Source organism: Tupaia chinensis, unplaced genomic scaffold, assembly GCF_000334495.1.
Source record: "Tupaia chinensis unplaced genomic scaffold, TupChi_1.0 Scaffold144276_1, whole genome shotgun sequence".
Classification (NCBI taxonomy): domain Eukaryota; kingdom Metazoa; phylum Chordata; class Mammalia; order Scandentia; family Tupaiidae; genus Tupaia; species Tupaia belangeri.
This window is the reverse complement of record NW_006204133.1, coordinates 941,368-951,833: the sequence shown is the minus strand read 5'-3', so window position 1 is coordinate 951,833 and position 10,466 is coordinate 941,368. Positions and strand designations below refer to the sequence as shown.

Here is a 10,466-nt window from a genome sequence, read left to right as displayed (position 1 = left end):
TCTTCTTTCTCTCTCTCTCTCTCTCTCTCTCTCTCTCTCTCTCTTTGTGTGTGTGTGTGTGTGTGTGTGTGTGTGTATGATTTTGACAGAAGGTGTATGCACTCACCAGAGAGAGATGGAAAAAAGAGAGAGAGGGAAACTGAGGAATCCCACCCCCTGGGGGGATAGCCACACTACAATCCCTTCTCCTCTATTCTCCCCTTAGGATTTCGGGCACACACATGTGCCCTGGTGTGTTTATCAAGCCTCTGGGTTCAACATTTGGACTGCAGAGTTAGCCATGTGGGGTCCAGCGCCTTAACCTCCACACCACCTGCTGCCTCATGACTGCCTCTTTGACAAAGGGAAATTAGCTTTCTAATTAACGAGCTTTTCTATTAGCAGGTTTGTAAGGTTAAAGAAAAACCTCAACGCCAATGCAGTTTTCCATGGCTGTCTTTGTTGCCCCCAAGACCACTGAGCGTGAAGATGGAGCTGGGTCGTTGGCTCCTATTCTTCATCAAGACCTTTTGTGCTTTGGGGCTGAACATTGCAGAAATTACATCTTGTCCAACTGTTAGAGTGAAGATTAACGATTAATTTTTAAAACGCATATTAGTTGGTGAAACAACGATTCCAGACAAGTGTGTGGGCCGGAGCTGCTGGCTTGTTGCGTAGTGTGCCAATTTCCACATAGGCAGTTTGCACACACTAGGGCTTTATTGCAAAAGATTTCAACCGGGAGAGTGATCGAGTCCAAGACTCTAAAGGACCAGCTCCACCATGGAGAGGGAAGCAGGCCAGGGGATTAGCAGTTGGCATAATGGTTATGTCACTGGACTCCCATGTAGTCAACCGCTGTTTGAGTCCCGGACCCGGTGGCTTAAACTCAGGCCGGTGCGTGTGCGTGTGTGCCCAAGATCCCGAGAGGAGAATGGAGGAGAAGGGATTGCGGTGTGGCCATCCCCCCTGGGGGGTGGTTTCTCACTTTCTGCCTCTCTCTGTCTTTCTGGCGAGTGCATACGCCCTATAGCAAAAACCTCTCCAAAAAAAAAGAGACAAGCCAGGGATGTGATGGTGTGAGGGCCTGGGGTAGCAACCAAGGGCTTTCCGGAAAAGTTCCAATGATGGATGGTGCAGTTCCAGTGATGGATGGTGCAGTTCCAATGATGGATGGTGCAGTTCCAATGATGGATGGTGCAGTTTTCTTGGCGTCAGGTAGTCTTAAAGCATCTGGAGCAAGATGTTATTGTCAGGTCTGTTTTAGGTAAAGAACTCAAGACAAAGAACTTCTAGGACACCTGGGTCTCTTCAGGCTTGAACCGCATACTACTTATAATTGTGTCTTACAACAGTTAAAGTAAAGGCCACCACAACGTGGTCACTGAGGGACCGTAATCAGAGTGTGCAGAAAGTGTTGACAAAAGCTCATTGTATTGTTTAATATAAATTACTTACGACGCTTAGGCCTATTTCCTTTTTACCTGGTAAATATTTACGACTGGGACCAGTAGTTGGCGTAATGGCTATGTCGCTGAACTCCATGCAGTCGACTGTGGTTTGAGTCCTGAACCCAGTGGCTTAAATTCATGCCAAGCGCGTGTGCATGCGTGCCCAAGATCCCGAGAGGAGAATGGAGGAGAAGGGATTGTGGCATGGCCATCCTCCCTGGGGGGTGATTTCTCGCTTTCTGACTGTCTCTCTGTCTTTCTGGCAAGTGTACGCACCCTATAGTAAAAACCTTTCCAAAAAAAAAAAAAAAAGACTAAACGAAGAGAATTTATTATTTTTTGAAGAATTATTTAATTTATTTATTTTTTGATTTATTTTAATTTGACTAGAGAAAGACAGACACGGAGAGAGAAGGAGAGTGAGAAAACAAGTCACAAGGTCCAGGACTCAAATTGCAGTTGGCCATATGGGAATCCACACCTTAACCACCACGCCACCTGCTGGCCCCAAGAGATGTAGTTTTTTAATCTCATGAGTGACTAATCTGGGCCCAAAACCGGGTTCAGCCATGTGGCAGTGTCTAGTGCCTTAACCACCATGCCACCTGCTGGTCCCAAGTTTTTTATTTTTATTTTTATTTATTTATTTATTTATATTTTTTAAGAGTTTAATGAAATTTTATTTTGAAAATATGGCAAGAGTCTAAGGCACTTCAAACATTTAAATAGGAGTGTCCAGCACCTTAACCACCATGCCACCTATTTTAAAAATTTTTTAAAGAATTATTTCATTTAACTTTATTTATTTTTAATTAGACCAGAAAGGGACAGAGTAGGGGGGAGAGAGAGAGAGAGAGAAAGTGAGAAAGCAAGCCGCCCAGTCTGGGACTCAAACCACAGCCAGCCGTGTGGGAGTCCAGTGCTCTTAACCACTATGCCACCGGCCGGTCCCAAGAATTTATTTATTTATTTATTTTTTTGAGGGACTGGTTCTTTATTCCAAAAAGACACTTGTCAATATTCAGTATCAAAACAGTTGCACTATTGGTTTTCTCCCAGTCGGCCCCAAAGAGACCACACCAAAGGAGAGTACAATTTAAGCCTATAAGCTGCAGGATCGGCCTGCCTTACTGGGAGCCAAACAGAGCCCAGGGCAAGACTCTGCTGCAGGAAACCTCTTCGCTCTGTACAAAGTGCCAGCTAAACCAGAAGGACGATTTCAGGAGGAGTTAGCCAAAAACACAAAAAGTGCTGTTGTTTTTGTTAATTTTTGCAATCAGAAGTGACCAAATTAAGATGGTGAGACCCCGGAGACCAAATGTTTATCCCATCTCTACCCTCTTCTCAACCCAAGCCAACCCCTCACAGGATGGATCATGTGCCCCTTGAGATGGTGTCTTAATTGCTCTCCTGCCTCCTTGAAAGAAAGAAGAAAGAAATTGTGTTTTGGCCACAGATGAAATTCATCTCATCGCCCTCTTCTGGGTCTGAAGCTGCTGCCTCTAAAAAGTGCCATCTCATTGTGCTTTGTATCAGTGCTGGAGAAATCTTGACTAGCTTATGTACAAAACTTCTTAAATTTTATATTATTTTGAAACTTAGCTTCTCCGGAGTTGGGATTTCCTGGCCACCCCCTCTGGCTGTGAGAGCTCTGCAGTCTGTGGGCTGGCAGCGTGCTGATCTAAAGTTTCTTTTCCCACCCAGTCCCCACTTTTTGGTGAGGTTTCCATAAGGTCTGTTAGGTGTACATCCGAGAATTTATTTTTAATCTCAGGGACCAGTATCAGTCGCAGTAAACTTACCGCACACTCTGAAAGATGCATAGCATCGCACTGTAAGACTGAAACACTGGATGTGAGATGGCTTGCTTTTGCTTTTTAAGTTTATTTATTTCACACACACACATGGACCCCCAACAAAGTTGATGTCACCCCACAATCCCTGCCCCAGCTGGAGTCACAGACCACCTACCTGGAATCCATACTCAGTGCTTTCCCAGGTGACTCCAGGGTCACACAGCAGCACCCTGTCCCCTAGGGCACCGTCGTGTGGACCAGGATGGCTTTCTAGTGCATCAGATTTGGAAAGAAAAAGTACATCCTGGTAGTGGTTTTTGAAATCGAAACATAACACAGTGCTTTTTGCTTTATTCTCTTGGGATCTTGGGCACACATGCACACACGCCTGGCGTTAGTTTAAGCCACTGAGTCTGGGACTTGAACTGCGGTCGACTACATGGGAGTCCAGCAACATAGCCATTATGCCAACTGGTGGTCCCTCTTTTTGCTTTCTTAATAATCTTCCAAACTAAACATGATACAAAAGACTCCATAAAGGCAAAGGCTGACAGATTTGACTACATAAAAGTAAAAAGTCCAGTACAAAACATATACCTTAAAGTTAAAAGATAACTATCGGGACCAGCAGTTAGTGTAATGGCTATGTCATTGGACTCCCACGTAGTCAACCACAGTTCGAGTCCTGCACCCAGTGGCTTAAACTCACGCCGGGCATGTGTGTGTGCGTGCCCAAGATCCCAAGAGGAGAAAGGATTGCGGCATGGCCATCCCCCCTGGGGGGTTATTTCTCGCTTTCTGTCTCTCTGTCTCTCTTGGTCTTTCTGGCAAGCGCACGTGCCCTACAAGCAACAACCTCTCAAAAAAAAAAAAAAAAAAAAGACAACTATCAGGGCCAGCAGATGGCATGTGGTTAAGGTTCTGGACTCCTTCATGGCTGACTGTGGTTCAAGTCCCAGACCTGGTGCTGTGCTTCCTCACTTTCCCTCTCTCTCTCTGTCTCTGGTGAGTGCTTGTGACCTATAGCAGAGTTTTAAAAATAATAATAAATAAAGTAATTATTTTTTTGAAAAGATAAATACCAAAGTAGGAAAAAGCTTAGCAACATATTTAAAGTGCCAAAGCTTATCAGTTTGAGAGATGGGGGAATGCAGGGAGGCTGGGGTGAAAAATCACCCTACAGCAAACTAAAAAAGTTCAAATAGAAAAGAATAACACTGCTCTGAACATTCATGTTTTTGTTTTTGTGTGTACATATGTTTCGGTTTAAATTTAGGATGGAACTGCTAAATAATGTGGTAACTCTATGTGTAACTTTCTGGGGAACTGCCAGATTGGTTTCCAAAGTGCCTGCACTGTTTCACAGTCCCACTCACAGTGTGGGTTTTTAAAATTTTCCATGTACTTCCTAACACTTGTTAGCATTTGTCTGGCCATGTGAGAGTCCAGTGCTCTTAACTGCGCCACCTGCCAGCCCCGAAAATTTATTTTTAACCTCAGGGACCGTTATCAGTCGCGGTAAACTTACCATGCATTCTGAAAGACGCATAGCACTGGGATGCTAAAATACTGGATGTGAGATCATGCCTTGCTTTTGTGTCCTGCTCGGCCATCAGTCAACCAATGAATCAATCATTGTCAGTCAGGTCAATCATTTGAACAATGACCTACTGATACACCCTGGGCTAAGTTCTCTGAAGGGTAAAAAGGTTAATGGGACCAGCAGATGGTGTAACGGTTACCTTGCTGGATTCCCACGTAGTTGACTGCGGTTCAGGTTTCGGACTCAGTGACTTAGAACTCATGCCAGCTGCGTGTGTATGTGTGTGTGTGTGTGTGTGTCCAAAATCCTGAGAGGAAAATGGAGGAGAAGGGATTGTGGCATGGCCATCTTCCCTGAGGGTGGTTTCTCACTTTCTATTTCTCTGTCTCTCTTTGTCTCTCTGGTGAGTGCCTGCACCCTTGAGCAAAAAAATCTCTCAAAAAAGTCTCTCTCTCAAAAAACAAAAAAGAAGGGGCTGGCAGGTGGTGTGGTGATTTAGGCCCACCACAGTTTGAGACCTGGACCCGGGGGTTTGCTTTCTCACTTTCCCTCTCTCTCTCTCTCTCTCTGTCTCTCTTCCTCTGGTCAAACTAAAGGATAATAAATAAATAAATAAATAAATAAAAGAACTCTTTAAAGAAAAGAAAAGAAGGTTAACATTGCTGATTTTAAGAACCTACTCTCTGTACAAAACACTGAAAAGTCAACACCACCAAGTATTCTATGGTCAGTACCAAACGTTTTAATGGGGTGTATCTTGGACCCCACTGGTTCTGGCCTCTCTCTGTCCTTTGTCTCTCCCCACTCAACTTTTGGGTTCCAGTTCTGTCTTTGGTATTTGCTAGCTGTGTGACCTTGGGAAAAATACTCTCTGAGAGGACTATAATAGAACCTTGTATATAAAGTTGTCGAGAGGATCAAGTGAAATAATTTACATCATTTAGAATTTGTTCGGTGCTCTCTAAATGCTAACTCCTATTCATGCCGTGACGAATTAAATGATTATTTATGTACACTAAAAAGAAGTATACCTTTCCAGTGCTGTATTTTTAGCATCTGTAACAGGACTTATCTAACAGCAGGAAAAAATATATTTTTGAGAGAGATTTTACTATAGGGCACATGCACTCATCAGAGACAGAGAAAGTGAGAAATCACCTCCCAGGGAGGATGGCCATCAGCAATCCCTTCTCCTCCATTCTCCTCTCAGGCTCTTGGGCACACATGCATATGCACCTGGTGGTTTCAAGCTGCTAGCTCCAGGACTCAAACCACAGTCCCCCACGTGGGAGTCCAGCACCTTAACCACTATGCCATCTGCTGCCCCCCCATAGAAATACTTGTCAGTAAATCAGTAAGTCCGAGTATATGCTAGACAGTATCACAGAGAGAAGAGGCAATATGGAGGAAAGACACAAACTTCAGTCAATCAGGTGTGACAGCCCACAGTGCGGATGTGAAGAAAATGAATGCTTTCAGTTTTGGGGGGCACGAGCTTTCACCAGAGGGTGGGAGGAGAAAGCACCTCCCAATGGAAGTGCGGTCATGCCATAATCCCTCTCCTCCACTTCTCCATCCTGTTGGATTTTGAACACACACACACACACACACACACACACACACACACGAGTACCTGGCGTGTTTTCAAAGCCTCCAGAGCCAGGACTGGGACACAGCTGGCCATAGAGGATCTGGCTCCCTTAACCACTAGGCTCTGGCCCCAAAACGATTTTGAAATTGCATCTCCATTCAGAGGCAGAGTGCACTGTGATGGACGGATTATGTTGCCATGGGTACAGGCAGCACAATCAGTAAGGGTTTGCAATTTCTGCTACTAGGAAGGATCACCATGGTGTAACTGTCCTCCCTTATCTGTAATTCCATTGTCTTAGGTGTCAATTACCCGCAGTCAACTGTGATCCAAAAGTATTAAATGGAAAATTCCAGAAATAAACACCGTTAAATCATGCACTGTTCTGAGCAGCAGGATGGAATTTCATGCTGTCTTGCTCCGTCCCCTCAGGACATGAATCATCCCTTTGTTCAAGATCTCCACATCATATTAAGACCCTGCCCTTAGGCAATTAGGAGCCATCTTGGTTATCAAATCCCCAAAACAATACAGTCAGCCCTCTGAATCCGTAAATTCAGCCAACAGTGGAACAACAATATTTTTGGGGAAAAAAAGTAACAATTTAACAATAAAAAATAATATGAGTTAAAGATACAGTATATCAATTATTTACATAGCATTTACACTGTATTAGGTGTAAGTAATCTGGAGATGATTTAAGGTATACAGGAGGGTGTGTATAGATTATATACAAATAATATAGCCATATTCTTTTATTGTGATTGCCAGGGGGCAGGCGCGCATGTCAGAGAGACAGGGGGATGGCAAGAGGCAGAGGGAGAAAGCACCCACCGGCGGGGTGTAGTCACGCCCAAGTCCCTTTTCCTCCATCTGTCAGGGTTTGGGGCATGCGCACACATACACACCTAGCATGTGTGGTCAAGGCCCTGGGAAAGGATTAGAACTGTGGTTGGTCACGTGCGATCCTGACTCCCTTAACCTCTAGGCTGTTGGGCTGGCCTCAGCCATTTTATTTAAGGGCCTTGGGCACCTGCAGATTTGGGCATCTGTGGTTCTGGAAATAACTTCTTGTGGATATCCAGGGATGGCCGTACACAGTACACGGGGGTCTTCATAAGTTCATGGGAAATGCATGTTATGAACAAAAAGGGATTTCAAAAAAAATTTGCACCAAAATAAACTAATATTTAATTGTATTTTTTTCAAAAACTTTCTGAAGTAACTTCATATAGGATTCAGTACTATTCGAGATTTTAGGCATCCACTGGAAGGCTTGGAAGATAGTCTAAAGGATATGGGAAAACTACTGTGTTAGAAACAGTGAGTTGTGGAGACTGGCAGATGGCGTGGTGGGTGGTTAAGGGCTCTGGACTCCCACATGGCCGACCGCAGCTTGAATCCCAGACCTGGCAGCTTGCTTTCTCACTTTCCCGCTCTCTCTGGCTCTCACTCTGTCCCTCTCTGGTCAAATTAAAATAAATAAATAAAGTTAAATAAAATACTTATTTTAAAAAAGTGAGTTGTGAAGTAAACATAGTTTGCCTTCCTTCTCCCCATTGCCCATCTCCCCTGCTTTTCTCTGAGCACTCAGAGAGCACCCTCCAGAGCACTGACTGAGTCTGGATCTTTGGACTGGTCTCTTAAATATCCCATGGAGCATGGCCGCTCAGCAGTCCCTTCTCTCAGTCTCTCCCTCTTCTCAGGGTTTTAAGCACTCACGAATATGAGCCCAGTGTGTTTCTTAAGCCACCAGGGCCAGGGTGCAAACCTCACGGTTGGCCGAGTGGGATCCATTTGCCTTAATCACCGGGCCACAGGCTGGCCTCTCAGAGTTTTCTGCTCCTGTCTGCAGTGGCCTGGTCCTTCAGAGCGAGTCTCAGACTTCCTTTTCGTGACACCATGCCAACAGCAGGAAATTCTTCTAGACCCCTCAGAGCAATTATCCTCTTGAAATCGAATCCAGGTCTTGACAAGGAACTGTACAATACCCTATTTCTTTCTCCCAGCACCCAGGAAGAAGGTTTGCACACTTAGAGACAAGAGAGAGATGAGGGTTTGTTTGCTCACAGAACCAGTTAAAGTGTCAGAGCTCAGGTTTCAACCTCGAAGTCTGGTCTCTACCCTGGACTACCTTTTTATTCCTTAAACTACTGTAGGGCAGGGCCCTGGCCTTGATTTGCCTTTGTAGGTGCCAACAGTTCTCAGCAGAGTTCTTGATAAATGTTTCTCTTCTTCATTTATTTATTAATTTTTTTTTAGAGAGATTTTTGCTATAGGGCATGTGCGCTCACCAGAGAAACAGAGAGACAGATGTGAGAAATCATCCCAGAGGGGATGGCCATGCCACAGTCCCTTCTCCTCTGTGCTCCTCTCAGGAGCTTGGGCATGCACACACACGTGCCTCACATGAGTTATAAGCCGCCGGGTCTGGAACTCGAACCTCAGCCCACGACATGGGAGTCCAATGACGTACCATTATGCCATCTGCTGGTCCTTTATTGTTTTCTTTTTGCTATAGGGCACATGTGCTTTCTGGAGGGAGAGAAAAAGACAAAGGGATTAAATGACAAAGCAACCCCATGGGGGACGGCCACACCACATCCTTTCTCCTCCATTCACCGCTCTGGATTTGGGGCATGTGAGCACAAGTGCCAGATGTGTTTTCCAGGCCGCCAAGTAGGGACTCAACCTTGTAGTCTGCTATGTGGGATTCAGCTGCCTTAACTACCATACCACCAGCTTGGTCCCTTACTTATTTCCTTTATATATATATATAGAGAGAGAAATTTTTGCTGTAGGGCAAGTGTGCTCTTGGGAGATATATATATAGAGAGAAACAGAAAGCAAGAAATCCACCCCTCCCCCCAGGTGGAATGATTACACCAGAAAATACTTCTCCATTCTCTCAGGATCTTGGGCAGTACCCACATGCACCTGCTGTGAGGTTTAAGCTGCAGGGTCTGGACTCAAACCGTGGTCAACTATGTAGGAGTCCAGCAAGGAACCAATACACCATCTGCTAGTCCCTTATTTCCTTTTTTTTGGGTAGAGTGATTTTTGCGATAGGGCATGTGCGCCCCCTGGAGAGACAATGAAAGACAGGAAGCAAGAAATCACCCCCCTTTACAGGGGGTGATGGCCACATGGCAATCCTGTGTCTTCCATTCTCCTTTCGGGATTTTGGGTGCATAGGCATGAGCGCCCAGAGTGAGCTTTAAGCCACCAGGCCTGGACTGAAATAGCAATCGAATACGAGGTAGTTCAGCGACATAACCATTACGCCATCTGCTGGTCCTGGTGGCCTATTTACTTTTAATAGACTTTTTTTTTTTGGTTGTTTTTTTGTTTTTTTTTTGAGAGAGATTTTTGCTATGGGAAGGGGGATTCGCCAGAGAGACAGAAAGCGAGAAATCACCCCGAAGGGGGATGGCTGCGCTGCAAACCCTTCTCCTCCATTCGCCACTGAGGATCTTGAGCACGCACGCACATGGACCCAGCGTGTTTTAAATCGCTGGGTCTGGGACTCGAAACACAGTCGCACTAGGTAGGAGTCCAGTGACGTAACCATTACACCATTTGCTGGTCCCAATAGACTTTATTTTTTAGAGTAGTTTTGTTTCATGGCAACTTTATATGTTTATGTATGTATGTACATATTTATTTAATTTGTTTTAGGGTGATTACGTTTGCCAGAGATGAAGTGGGGGGATGTGTGGTGTGCGTCCGCCAGCCCTGCCTCTGGGCGGCCAGGCACAGCGCACAGGCACGATCCGAGTGGGGGCTGTGAGCCTCGGGGCTGTAGGCACCTGCCCAGCCCTTTGCCTCGGCTTTCCCAGCTGAAAATGCTGGAGACGGGAACTGCAGCTCAGGGCTTTCTGTTCGAGACTTGCGCTTTGAGGCTCCCGCCCTTCCGGACTCGGTTGTCCGCGTTACATCCCTTCCTGGCTTTGCAGCTCACCGCCCTCCCTTCCCAGGCGGCGATCCGCTTCCGCATTTTACTCTGTGCCCGAGGCGCTGGGCCGTGGAGGCGGTAACGCGCACGCGCACTGGGATCCGGCCCGGGCCGAGCGCGCGGCCGGACGACTGCGGGTGAGGGAAGGGTC

The 10,466-nt window shown here is 45.8% G+C and overlaps 1 protein-coding gene across 4 annotated transcripts in view; it reads left to right on the top strand.

Moving 5' to 3' along the window:
* The first annotated feature begins 10,409 nt into the window (after window positions 1-10,409).
* KANSL3 (KAT8 regulatory NSL complex subunit 3) overlaps window positions 10,410-10,466 on the top strand; it is a 55,135-nt gene continuing 55,078 nt past the window's right edge. For all 4 annotated transcript variants that reach the window (XM_027767554.1, XM_027767553.1, XM_014583428.2 and 1 more), the window contains exon 1: window positions 10,410-10,452. The gene's annotated coding sequence lies outside the window, so the exon portion shown is untranslated. The remainder of the gene's footprint in view (window positions 10,453-10,466) is intronic.